This window comes from Oncorhynchus mykiss, chromosome 29, assembly GCF_057628025.1.
Source record: "Oncorhynchus mykiss isolate SJ-2025 chromosome 29, ASM5762802v1, whole genome shotgun sequence".
Classification (NCBI taxonomy): Eukaryota; Metazoa; Chordata; class Actinopteri; order Salmoniformes; family Salmonidae; genus Oncorhynchus; species Oncorhynchus mykiss.
In genome coordinates, this window is record NC_143050.1 from 33,627,064 (window position 1) to 33,640,000 (window position 12,937).

The 12,937-nt window shown below is 43.6% G+C and overlaps 1 protein-coding gene and 1 long non-coding RNA gene across 2 annotated transcripts in view; one reads left to right on the top strand and one right to left on the bottom strand.

Annotated features, from left to right (window-relative positions):
- The window catches only part of LOC149970431 (uncharacterized), a 123,796-nt gene extending 117,152 nt beyond the window's left edge, over positions 1–6,644 (bottom strand). Inside the window, exons 1-2 of the long non-coding RNA XR_016493356.1 lie at positions 6,506–6,644; positions 6,082–6,143 (exon numbers count right to left, since the gene is read on the bottom strand). This is a non-coding gene — a long non-coding RNA (uncharacterized LOC149970431). The remainder of the gene's footprint in view (positions 1–6,081; positions 6,144–6,505) is intronic.
- Positions 1–12,937, top strand: part of LOC110509692 (phosphatidylinositol 3-kinase regulatory subunit alpha) — a 42,579-nt gene that overhangs the window by 6,063 nt on the left and 23,579 nt on the right. The window lies entirely within an intron of this gene.

The window sequence follows — 12,937 nt, forward strand, 5'->3', positions numbered from 1 at the left end:
TAATACATCAATAAAAATCTATTTAGCCTCAAATAAATAATTACAAATTTTCAATTTGTTTTAAATAATGCAAAAGTGTTGGAGAAGTAAAAATGCAATATGTGCCATGTAAAAAAGCTAATGTTTGAGTTCCTTGCTCAGAACATGAGAACATATGAAAGTTGGTGGTTCCTTTTAACATGAGACTTGTAGGACTATTTCTCTCTATACCATTTGTATTTCATATACCTTTGATAATTGGATGTTCTTATAGGCACTATAGTATTGCCAGTGTGACAGTATAGCTTCCGTCCCTCTCATCGCTCCTATCTGGGCTCGAACCAGTAACACATCGGCAACAGCCACACTCGAAGCAGCGTTACCCATCGCTCCACAAAAGCCGCGGCCCTTGCAAAGCAAGGGGAATAACTACTTCAAGTCTCAGAACGAGTGTTGTTTGAAACGCTTTTAGCGCACACCCCGCTAACTAGCTAGCCATTTCACATCGTTACACAACCATTAGGCTGATAGGCTTTTAAGTCATAAATAGCACGAAAGTGCCTGCTGTCTACCATCACTCCGTCAGACTGCTCTATCAAATCATAGACTTAATTATAACATAATAACACACAGAAATACGAGCCTTGGGTCATTAATATGGTCGAATCCGGAAACTATCATTTCGAAAACAAAACGTTCATTATTTCAGTGAAATACGGAACCGTTCTGTATTTTATCTAACGGGTGGCATCCCTAAGTCTAAATATTCTTGTTACATTACACAACCTTCAATGTTAAGTCATAATTACGTAAAATTCTGGCAAATTAGTTCGCAATGAGCCAGGCTGCCCAAACTGTTGCACATACCCTGACTCTGTGTGCAATGAACGCAAGAGAAATGACACAATTTCACCTGGTTAATATGGCCTGCTAACCTGGATTTCTTTGAGCTAAATATGCAGGTTTAAAAATATATACTTCTGTGTATTGATTTTAAGAAAGGCATTGGTGTTTATGGTTGGGTACAGTTGTCCAACAATAGTTTTTTTTTTCGCAAATGAGCTTTTGTTAAATCCTCCCCCAGTGTTGCATTGATTATATGCAACGCAGGACACGCTAGATAAACTAGTAATATCATCAACCATGTGTAGATAACTAGTGATTATGAATGATGTTTTTTTTATAAGATAAGTTTAATGCTAGCTAGCAATTTACCTTGGCTTCTACTGCATTCGCGTAACAGGCAGGCTCCTTGTGGAGTGCAATGAGAGGCAGGTGGTTAGAGAGTTGGACTCGTTAAACGTAAGGTTGTCCCCCGAGCTGACAAGGTGAAAATCAGTCGTTCTGCCCCTGAACAAGGCAGTTAACCCATTGTTCCTAGGCCGTAAAATAAGAATGTGTTCTTAACTGATTTGCCTAGTTAAATAAAGGGATACATTTTTTTTTTCATCTGCAAAATCAGTGCCCAAAAATACTGATTTCCGGCCCTAATTAATCGGCCATTCCGATTAATTCGTCGACCTCTAGTTGAAACATTGCTGCAGGAACTTGCTTACATTCAGCCATGAGAATTGTTGAGGTTGGTCGCTGATGTTGGGAGTTTAGGCCTGGCTCGCAGTCTGCGTTCCAATTCATCCCAAAGATGGGGTTGAGGTCAGGGCTCTGTGCAGGTCAGTCAAGTGCTTCCATACCGATCTTGACAAACCATTTCTGTATGGACCTCGCTTTGTGCACGGGGGCATTGTCGTGCTGAAACAGGAAGGGCTTTCCCTAAACTGTTGCCACAGTTGGAAGCACAGAATCGTCTAGAAAGTCACTGTATGCTGTAGCTTTAAGATTTCCCTTCACTGGAACTAAGGGGCTGAGTCTGAACCTGGAAAAACAGCCAGACCATTATTCCTCCTCCACCAAACTTTATAGTGGCACTATGCATTGGGGCAAGTAGCGTTGTCCTGGCATCCGCCAAACCCAGATTTGACGGTTGGACAGCCAGATGGTGAAGTGTGATTCATCACTCCTGAGAACACGTTTCTACTGCTCCAGAATCCAATGGCGGTGAACTTTACACCACTCAGCCGAAGCTTGGCATTGTGCATGGTGATCTTAGGCTTGTGTGCGGCTGCTTGCCCATGGAAACCCTTTTCATGAATCTCCCGACAAACAGTTATTGTGCCGACGTTGCTTCCAGAGGCAGTTTGGAACTCAGTAGTGAGTGTTGCAAATGATTACAGATTATTTTTACACGCTTCAGCACTCGGTAGTCCTGTTCTGTGAGCTTCTGTGGCCTATCAATTCGCGGTGAGCCGTTGTGGCTCCTAGACGTTTCCACTTCACAACAACAACACTCACAGTTAACGGGGGCAGTTCTGGAAGGGCAAACATTTGACAAACTGGCTTGTTGGAAAGTTGTCATCCTATGATGGTGCCACGTTGAAAGTCGATGAGCTTTTCAGTGAGGCCATTCTACTGTCTGGTACTTACTCTGTGAAGCATTTATTTGGGCTGCAATTTCTGAGGCTGGTAACTCTAGTGAACTTGTCCTCTGCAGCAGAGGTAACTCTGGGTCTTCCTTTCCTGTGGCGGTCCTCATGATAGCCAGTTTCATCATAGTGCTTGATGGTTTTTGCGACTGCACTTGAAGAAACTTTCAAAGTTCTTGAAATGTTCCATATTGTCTGACCTTCATGTCTTAAAGTAATGATGGACTGTCGTTTCTCTTTGCTTATTTGAGCTGTTCTTTCCATAATATGGACTTGGTGTCACAACACAACTGAGTAGGTTTGTCCAAACATTTGACTGATACTGTATGTAAATGTGATATTTCTGTAGTTATTTTTTATAAGTCAGCAAAAATTTCTGAAAACCTGTTTTTCTTTTGTCATTATGGTGCGTTGTGTTTAGATTGAGGGGGGGGGGGGGGGATATTTAATCAATTTTAGAATGAGGCTGTAACGTAACAAAATGTGGAATGTCAAGTGGTCTGAATACTTCCGAAGGCACTGTATATAGTTTATATTCTGCTGACTAATCTACATGGGCATTATATGGCCCAGATCTGATCTGGAAGCTTGTCTGTTTGCATTGGGCATATTTTTAGGGAGATTTTTGTTGTTGCCTGTTTAAAGAAAAATCTCTCTAGGGGGGAGTTTTGATATTCCATTCACAAAAGATAACTTGAGTAATTTTTGTGTTGTGGAAAAGCCTTGTGTCAGCGAGATTACATATCACACCATTGTCTTGTTCTTTTTTACAATGATACATCATTTATCTACCGTCGTAAAAAATAACAAGTGAGCTATTATAAAACAAACAACCCAGGCTATTTCGGTCAAAACCGACACAATTCTATATGGCCACTTAAGGACACCGTATCCTATATGCGGGCTCTTTGTCTTTGGTAGTCCTCTGCTCACCTATAAAACAGGCTCTGTTTGCCAGGTTTCCATTCCTTGTTCTTTGTGGTGTGATTGTGAAATTCTTTAGCTGGGGATAGCAGGGTGAGCGAGGAGCCATATGAAGGGGCATGTGTTGAACGGTTGAGTGGCAGCGCTGAGCCCAGAGCAAGTGTGAATGTAGCACTAGGAGAAGAAAGTCTCTGTGACCCAGTTACGGAAAGGGGGGGGAGAGGCAGAGAGCGCTTGATGCTGGGAGCAAGATGAGGGGCTGGAGGGAAGGGGCTGAAAGCTGGGGAAAGCTGTTGGTGAGCTGAGTGATCAGAGCTGAAGGCGGGCTGGGGGGCAGAGGAGAGGGGCTTGGGTGCCTGGGTTGGCTAAGGGGGAGAGGTTCTGAGGAGGGCTCTGGGCGGGAGTGAGAGTCTTGTTGCTTCAGAGTGTTTGTGATTTATTGCCTGACACTGGGGGATCTGGCAGATCCGCTCTCTCTCCCTTTCCTCCAGTGCTTCAGCTTTCTTCTCTCTCACCCTACTCCTCTTTTTAATGTTTTGATAATGTTCCTGGAGTCAGCCCCGGATGGGGGAGAAAGGGGGCAAAAGGGAGGAGAGTGGAGGCTTGGAAAGAGGCCTGTGCTCTCACTGAGCCACAGGGGTTTACTTCAGAGCAGCAGATGTGGAGAGAGCAGGGGGGGGGGGGGGCTCTGGACTGGGCTTGGGGAAGCATTCCAGCTCCAAGGCTTTTTAAAACACCAGCGTGCTGCTGCTCCTTTCCTGGGCCTCTCAACTGAGGCATGTAGCCAGCCAGCAAAGAGGAACTCTGAGCCTAAAAACCACTGAGATGAAGAAAGCGTCACTTTCAGTTCACAACTTCCATTCACTCTTTTTGGCTGGAAGGCTCCACCCTTAACACATTTAAATAGTGGTTGATCCTGGTGTTGAGGCCGTTTTTTTTTTATGCCTCTAAAGTTGTAGCTTTCGTGACAAAACGGTATGCAACTTTTACATTTTTATTTTGTACCTTTTATTTAACTAGGCAAGTCAGTTAAGAACAAATTCTTATTTAGAATGACGGCCTAGGAACAGTGAGTTTAACAGTCTTGTTCGTGGGCAGGATGACAGATTTTTACCTTGTGAGCTCGGGGATTTGATCTAGCAACCGAAAGTCTAGGCTACCTGCCGCACCACCTATACTAGGCTACCTGCCGCACCACCTATACAGACAAACAAAATAAGGTTTTGTTTGTTTTCAAACTATACAAGAGCTTATCATTTAAGCCTCGTTGAACATAGTGTTGCACACTTGATTAATGCAACGATTCACAAACGTGCGTACGTTTTGAAAAGCCTTTAATTTCCAATTTGGCTATCAGAACAAAAATGCTGTCACTGGTATTAAGGTAATTCTTGCAGGAACGTGTGGCTTTGGAGAGCCATTGTCTTCACATTGTACCACTCGAGGGGGGGGGTATGTGATCTCGATCTGTCTCTGTACACTGCAAAAATATGTATCATGGAGATAGTATGTGTCGTTACACTAGTCTAGTGTAAAAGAGGCCCTAAGGGTTTAGTTCAACGCGTATGATTCACTCTGGCTTTTATCAGCCTCAACAAGGCACGTAGGCTACGTGCTCCGTCTTGCTCAAGGAAATCTTTGTCGCTGTTACATTTCCCAGACGCTTACCAACATAGGCCTACATATTTGTCAGTCTTTGGAGACTTTCTCTCTCTCATGCGACTGTAACGTGAAGGGAATGGAGGTAACTGAAATGTTGCTCTAGTCTCCTGTTGGAACGGTAGCATTTTATTTCTAACACCTTTATGTTGACTTGAATGTTTATCAGACGTAAAGTCACCTCATCTTTTCTCTTAGCCTTTGTGCCTTCGCCCCCCCCCCCCCCCCCCTTTTTCTAAAGCCTATTTCCGGCTTCACGTGCATGTAATTTGACGTTTTTAGGTTGGATTTGCGTTACTTCGTTTTGGGCCTGCCAGTAGGCTGTAGGTTACTCCGCTAGCAGCTTGCTAGCTATCTGGTTAAAAACGGCACGCAAGCCAGCCTTGCTCCGATCCGTATATGCTGTCTCTGTAGAGTGTTCCAGACCGATGAAGTGTATAAACCCTGGATGACGGACGGTGGTGGGGGGGTGGTATTGAAGCCACCGCATAGCCATCTTGGTACTTATCAATTGTGTAAAAAATTTACAATTTTGGAAGCTCTTGAAACGCATTCATTGTCTACGTTTTCTGTTTGAAAATGTATTATATTAGACACCCTCATGCCATTTTCCTTGTGTTTTTTAAAATGTGAATTTATTTTTTTACCGATGTTACTGTCCGCACTACAACAAACAATACTTCAATACATGTAATTCTGCCCTTGAAACATTTTAAATTTAAATACTGTAGAATTCCATTAACCTTTCTGATCTCCCCATCCCGGATCCGGGTTCGTGAATACAGACTCAAGCTCATTACCATAACGCAACGTTAACTATTCATGAAAATCGCAAATGAAATGAAATAAATATGCTAGCTCTCAAGCTTAGCCTTTTGTTAACAACACTGTCATCTCAGATTTTCAAAATATGCTTCTCAACCATTGCAAAACAAGCATTTGTGTAACAGTATTGATGGCTAACGTAGCATTTAGCATTAGCATTCAGCTGGCAACATTTACACAAAAAAACAGAAAAGCATTCAAAAAAATCATTTACCTTTGAAGAACTTCAGATGTTTTCAATGAGGAGACTCTCAGATAGCAAATGTTCAGTTTTTCCTGAAAGATTATTTGTTTAGGACAAATCGCTCCGTTTTCTGCGTCACGTTTAGCTATGAAAAAACCCCTGTATCCAGGATTGTGTAAATCTATCAGCAAGCTCATTAGCATAACACAACGTTAACTATTTATGAAAATCGCAAATAAAATGAAATAAATATGCCATCTCTCAAGCTTAGCCTTTTGTAAACAACACTGTCATCTCAGATTTTCAAAATATGCTTCTCAACCATAGGAAAACAATAATTTGTGTAAAAGTAGCTAGCTAGAGTTAGCATTTCGCGTTAGCATTTAGCGTTAGCATTAGCATCCAGCACGCAACATTAACAAAAACATAAAAGCCTTCAAATAAAATCATTTACCTTTGAAGAACTTCTGATGTTTTCAATGAGGATACTCTCAGTTAGATAGCAGATGCTCAGTTTTTCCAAAAAGATTCCTTGTGTATTAGAAATAGCTCCGTTTTATACATCACATTTGGCTACCAAAAAAAATCCATAAATTCAGTCCTCAAAACGCAAACTTTTTTCCAAATTAACTCCATAATATCGACTGAAAACATGGCAAACGTTGTTTAGAATCAATCATCAAGGTGTTTTTCACATATCTCTTCATTGATACATCGTTCTTGGACACATGCTTTCTCCCCTGAATCAAATGGTAAAGTAGAAGCAGCTGGCAATTGCGCACCGAATTCGACGCAGGACACCAGGCGGACACTTTGAAAATGTAGTCTCTTATGGTCAATCTTCCAATGATATGCCTACAAATACGTCACAATGCTGCTAAGACCTTGGGCGAACGACAGAAAGTGTAGGCTCATTCGTTGCGCAATCACAGCCATATAAGGAGAGAATGGAAAACAGAGCTTCAGAAATTCTGCTAATTCCTGGGTGATGCATCATCTTGGTTTCGCCTGTAGAATGAGTTCTGGGGCACTTACAGACAAAATCTTTGCAGATTCTGAAACTTCAGAGTTTTCTTTCCAAAACTGTCAAGAATATGCATAGTCGAGCATCTTTTCGTGACAAAATATCGCGCTTAAAACGGGAACGTTTTTTATCCAAAAATGAAATAGCGCCCCTAGAGCTCTAACTGGTTAAGAGGACTGCTCTTATTAGGAAGTGTCAATATGGCTGACCGGTGACTACAAAGCTTCTCAATGGCCAATATGTAGCGTCAGCAGTCCAGAGTTTTTATACAGTGCCAGTCAAAAGTTTGGACACCTACTCATTCAAGGAGTTTTTATTTTTACTATTTTCTATATTGTAGAATAATAGTGAAGACATCAACTATGAAATAACACACGTGGAATCATGTAGTCACCAAAAAAAAAAAAGTGTTAAACAAATCAAAATATATTTCAGATTCTTCAAAGTAGCCACCCTTTGCACACTCTTGGCATTCTCTCAACCAGCTTCATGAGGAATGCTTTTCCAACAGTCTTGTAGGAGTTCCCACATATACTGAGCACTTGTTGGCTGCTTTTCCTTCACTCTGCGGTCCAACTCATCCCAAACGATCTCAATTGGGTTGAGGTTGGGTGATTGTGGAGGCCAGGTCATCTCATGCAGCCCTCCAGCACTCTCCTTCTTGGTCAAATAGCCCTTACACAGCCTAGAGGTGTCGTCATTGTCCTGATGAAAAACAAATGATAGTCCCACTAAGCGCAAACCAGATAGGATGGCGTATCTCTGCAGAATGTTGTGGTAGCCATGCTGGTTAAGTGTGCCTTGAATTCAAAATAAATCACAGTGTCACCAGCAAAGCACCATCACACCACCACCTCCATGCTTCACGGTGGGAACCACACATTCAGAGATCATCCATTCACCGACTCTGCGTCTCACAAAGACATGGCGGTTGGAACCAAAAATCTAAAAAATATATTTTTTTAAAGGACAGATTTCCACTGGTCTAATGTCCATTGCTCATGTTTCTTGGTCCAAGCAAATCTCCTTCTTATTGGTGCTTTATCACAATCGGTTGGGAGTCCCATCGGGCGGCACACAATTGGACCAGCATAGTTAGGGTTTGGCTAGGATAGGCTGTTATTGTAAAATAATAACACTTGCCTAGATTTTTTTTAAGAAAGGTTAAATAAAATGAAGGCCTGATTCACGCAGTCTCCTCTGAACAGTTGATGTTGAGGTGTCTGTTACTTGAACTCTGAAGTATTTATTTGAGCTGCGATTTCTGAGGCTGGTAACTCTAATGAACTTATCCTCTGCAGCAGAGGTAACTCTGGGTCTTCCTTTCCTGTGGCAACTCTCATGAGAGCCAGTTTCATCATAGTGCTTGATGGCTTTTGCAGCTACACTTGAAGAAACTTTCAAAGTTCTTGAAATGTTCTGGCTTTACTGACCTTCATGTCTTAAAGCAATGGACTGTCATTTCTCTTTGCTTATTTGAGCTGTTCTTGCCATAATATGGACTTTGTCTTTTACCAAATAGTCCTATCTTCTGTATACCACCCCTACCTTGTCACAACACTACTGATTGGCTCAAACGCATTAAGAAGGAAGACATTCCACAAATGAACTTTTAACAATGCACACCTGTTAATTGAAATGCATTCCAGGTGACTACCTCATGAAGCTGGTTGAGAGAATGCCAAGAGTGTGCAAAGCTATCATCAAGGCAAAGGGTGGCTACTTTGAAGAATCTCAAATATAAAATATATTTTGAGTTGTTTACATTCTTTTTTTTGGTTACTACATGATTCCATATGTGTTATTTCATAGTTTTGATGTCCTCACTATTATTCTACAATGTGAAAAATAGTTTTTAAAAAAATAAATAAATAAAAAATAAAAAAAATTACAAAAAAAGAAATACCCTTGACTGAGTAGGTGTCCAAACTTTTGACTGGTACTATACATCATTAGCTAGAATTGGACAGAAATGCTTAATGTATGCACCCAAGATGAGTGCTGTGTTGGCTGTTTTGGAACTGCGTAGTTGGTCAAACTTTTATGCATGTGAATGCAGTGCAAGAGGAAAAGGCGGCCGAGTTTGACGCAGACAAAAATGAAGAGAGTGAGAGAAGGAGAGGGAGCTTGTACACCGAGACTACGCCTGCACAGTGTTAAAGTAGAGTGAAGCGTTAGAGAGAGAGCTCGTATCCAGCTGCTAACAGTAAAAAGGTAAATAGTACAAAAGTTGGTCCCATTGCAGCTCCACCAGGGAGAGAGAGTCAAGAATGAGAGGGGGAGAATGAGACAGTGACGACTGGGAGAGTACACTCTGCCTGCATAGCTGGAGATTGAGATAATAGAGCGTTCTCCTTTTCAGGGGCCTCTTTAGTGCTCGGGTGAACATCTGCTATACTGAGCCACTTTCTGAAGGGGGGGTGGGGGCTGCTGCTGCTCCATGTTCAAATATGCCTTTCTGTTCCTCTTTCTCGAGCCTATGATAGATGGCCATACCCCCGCTAAAGTCAAAGACCCAATGGGACACTGTGTTCTAATGTGGTGGGAACTCAATAGAGCTGATGGCAGCTGCGGTGTAGTCGGGGTGGTAATGGCACTCATTTGGTGGAGGGGGGAGGCACACAGACTGCACGGTAGACTGATTTGTGGCGCAGTGATGAATCAATGGAATTGTACTAAGTGCTGATTGTAGTAACTTGGGCACAATGCAGGCAGAACAATAAATGGATACGCGGTGAATGGGTACCGAATGGCGGCTGTTTCTCTCGCGTGCGCGCACACACACACACACACACACACACTGTTGGGTCTTCTGTGCTGTTAGTGCTGTGGTTGACTACTTTACACATTTGATTCCCCTGTTTGTTTTTTTTAGGTTTGTTCTGATTATTTTGTTTAGATGCTAATTGTATGTTGTTTTGTGCTCCTCTTGCAGACAAGTAGAATGACAGGCAGTGAAGGTAGAAACGACTTAGAAATGTGTAAGAAGTCAGACCGATGGGGTGCGTTTATTCGGCAATTCCATTTCCACGGCATTTCCACAGCCCGTCAAGCGACGAGGGACATCGAGCCGTTAAAATGAGAGCTGATCACATTCGACAGCAAACAAAGCCTCTCTAAAATCACGCGCTGTTCAACGGGAACAAAAACAAAAAAAGTACAGAACTTAATTTGAGGGCAACAATAAAATCTATCCACATTGTAATTGAATTTCTCTTTTTTTAATGCTTCACCATACTGCGCTTGGCCCTGCTCCATTCCAGTAAAACGCCTGTTTTTATGGGCCCTGTGTGCGTGAGAGGGCTCACATGTGCTTTTCATTACTTGATCGCCTCCAGAGACTGGAGTCTGAATTGGCAAATCTTCTTCCTGGAGGCGTAGCATGTCTGCCAGCAGGATTAGCCACAGGTTAGAGAGACGGAGAGGAAGGGAGGGGAGGTGTAAGGAGAGGGAGGAGGTGGGTGCTGTGAGAGAGAGGTAGCGAAAGGAGTGAAGGAGAAAGACTAGATGTGGAGAGAGGGAAGGACCGAGGGAGAGATTTTGTCAGAGTAGCCAAAATGTCAATCAAATGCATGGGTGTCGTGAAATCCTGGTGTTGAGAGCTCGTAGAGTAATACAGTGTTCCAAAGGGGACTTATTGCTGCTGATGCCACAGCCCCATTTTAATACCGTGGCTCCCACTAGATCTTGATACGTGTCACTCCTGCGAGCTGTATCTGTTTTTAAAGTGGACTGCAGGCACCTCCCACTTTGCCCATTTGTTAATTTTTTAATGACCCTGGTACGTTTGCCATACTGGCTAAGCAAAGGTTGGTTATTTTGTTAGATTATAATGGGAATGTTTTATGATTTGAATGAATTGATGTTGTCCCCAAAAACAAATATGTTGTTAATGTTTCTGTCCATTATCTGTCAGATCATTTCATGGCGGAAGCTAATTGTGAGCCGTGAAATTGTTACTTGATTGTTATAAACCTTCATTTGAACCAAATATTTTGCACAAAGCGCCAAATGATTATTTTAGTTTGAGTTTTTTTTCCCCCTTTTCGATTCTTGCCTCCAGGGTAGCAACAGGCTTTTCATTGGCTCTCATTGAGTGCATGTGTTGCTCTTTTCTCTCTGCAGAGGGGGACATAGTCTCACTTTTCCAAGCTCAAGGCTACTCCCATGTTACATAGTCTGTTATGTAACACTGCATAGTATACTAATAAGCCACACTGACCTGCCTATTTCACCCAATCGCTTTCTGATACTTTTCTTCCGGATGTCGTCTGTGCCCGGTGACCTGGCCACAGTCATGTCGGCAGTTCAAACCTACCCTTTCAACTGGTGAGAGATTGTTCCCCGCTAGCCTAAATCTGCAGGGTATCACAACACCAGTGGCAGCTGCGTTCACTTCCTCAACCTGTGGTTGACTGACTGACTGAGGCCCGGGAGATTGAGGCCTGCCAACGGCGCAGGCTTGTGGAGACTCGTCCCCCCCCCCTTCTGTCGAGCACTCTCTCTTCTCAAGTTGCCAGGGCAGCCAGCTTTTCTGATTGGGTGAAAGTTTGTCTGATGAACTGTCCTCCGCTGCAGTGGAAACCAGACCAGGGTGAATTTGAAGTGTTTCTGAATTAGAGGAGGTCTGTTCTTCTTTTGTGAATAACCTATTCTGCTGTAGGCTGCTACTCTTAAACATGAACATTTCATTGCGGTGTGTCTTTGCATAAACTTGCTCTTCCCTGGCCCCTTTTGAGTAATTGTCTCAAGCCTGGGTGAAGGTTTCTGCTATGTGCACAAACATTCTAATAATGTGGGCAGAAAACAACATTTGTTTTTTTGGTGCTGTGGGAGAGACGCCAGGAAGTCCAGGAAGGACTTACGCTACCTGTATGTTTGCATGCCCTGTTAGCTTTCTGCAGAGCAAAGGGGCCAGAGAAGGGGGCAAATATTTTCTCTCGTTTGTTCTCACCCCCCTCGATCTTTCTCTCGCCCTGTTTGTTTCTCTCTCACTCTGTGTTTGTGTGTCTCGCTCTGTGTGTGTGTCTCGCTCTGTGTGTGTGTCTCGCTCTGTGTGTGTGTCTCGCTCTGTGTGTGTGTGTGTCTCGCTCTGTGTGTGTGTGTGTCTCGCTCTGTGTGTGTGTGTGTCTCGCTCTGTGTGTGTGTGTGTCTCGCTCTGTGTGTGTGTGTGTGTGTCTCGCTCTGTGTGTGTGTGTGTGTGTCTCGCTCTGTGTGTGTGTGTGTGTCTCGCTCTGTGTGTGTGTGTGTGTGTCTCGCTCTGTGTGTGTGTGTGTGTGTCTCGCTCTGTGTGTGTGTGTGTGTCTCGCTCTGTGTGTGTGTGTGTCTCGCTCTGTGTGTGTGTGTGTCTCGCTCTGTGTGTGTGTGTGCCTCGCTCTGTGTGTGTGTGCCTCGCTCTGTGTGTGTGTGCCTCGCTCTGTGTGTGTGTGCCTCGGTCTGTGTGTGTGTGTCTCGCTCTGTGTGTGTGTGTGTGTGTCGCTCTGTGTGTGTGTGTGTGTGTCTCGCTCTGTGTGGTTGTGTGTCTCGCTCTGTGTGGTTGTGTGTCTCGCTCTGTGTGGTTGTGTGTCTCGCTCTGTGTGGTTGTGTGTCTCGCTCTGTGTGGTTGTGTGTCTCGCTCTGTGTGGTTGTGTGTCTCGCTCTGTGTGGTTGTGTGTCTCGCTCTGTGTTTGTGTGTCTCGCTCTGTGTTTGTGTGTCTCGCTCTGTTTGTGTGTCTCGCTCTGTGTGTGTTTCTCTCTCTCGCTCTCGGTGTGTGTGTCTCTCTCGCTCTGTGTGTGTCTCTCTCGCTCTGTGTGTGTCTCTCTCGCTCTGTGTGTGTGTGTGTCTCTCTCGCTCTGTGTGTGTGTGTGTCTCTCTCGCTCTGT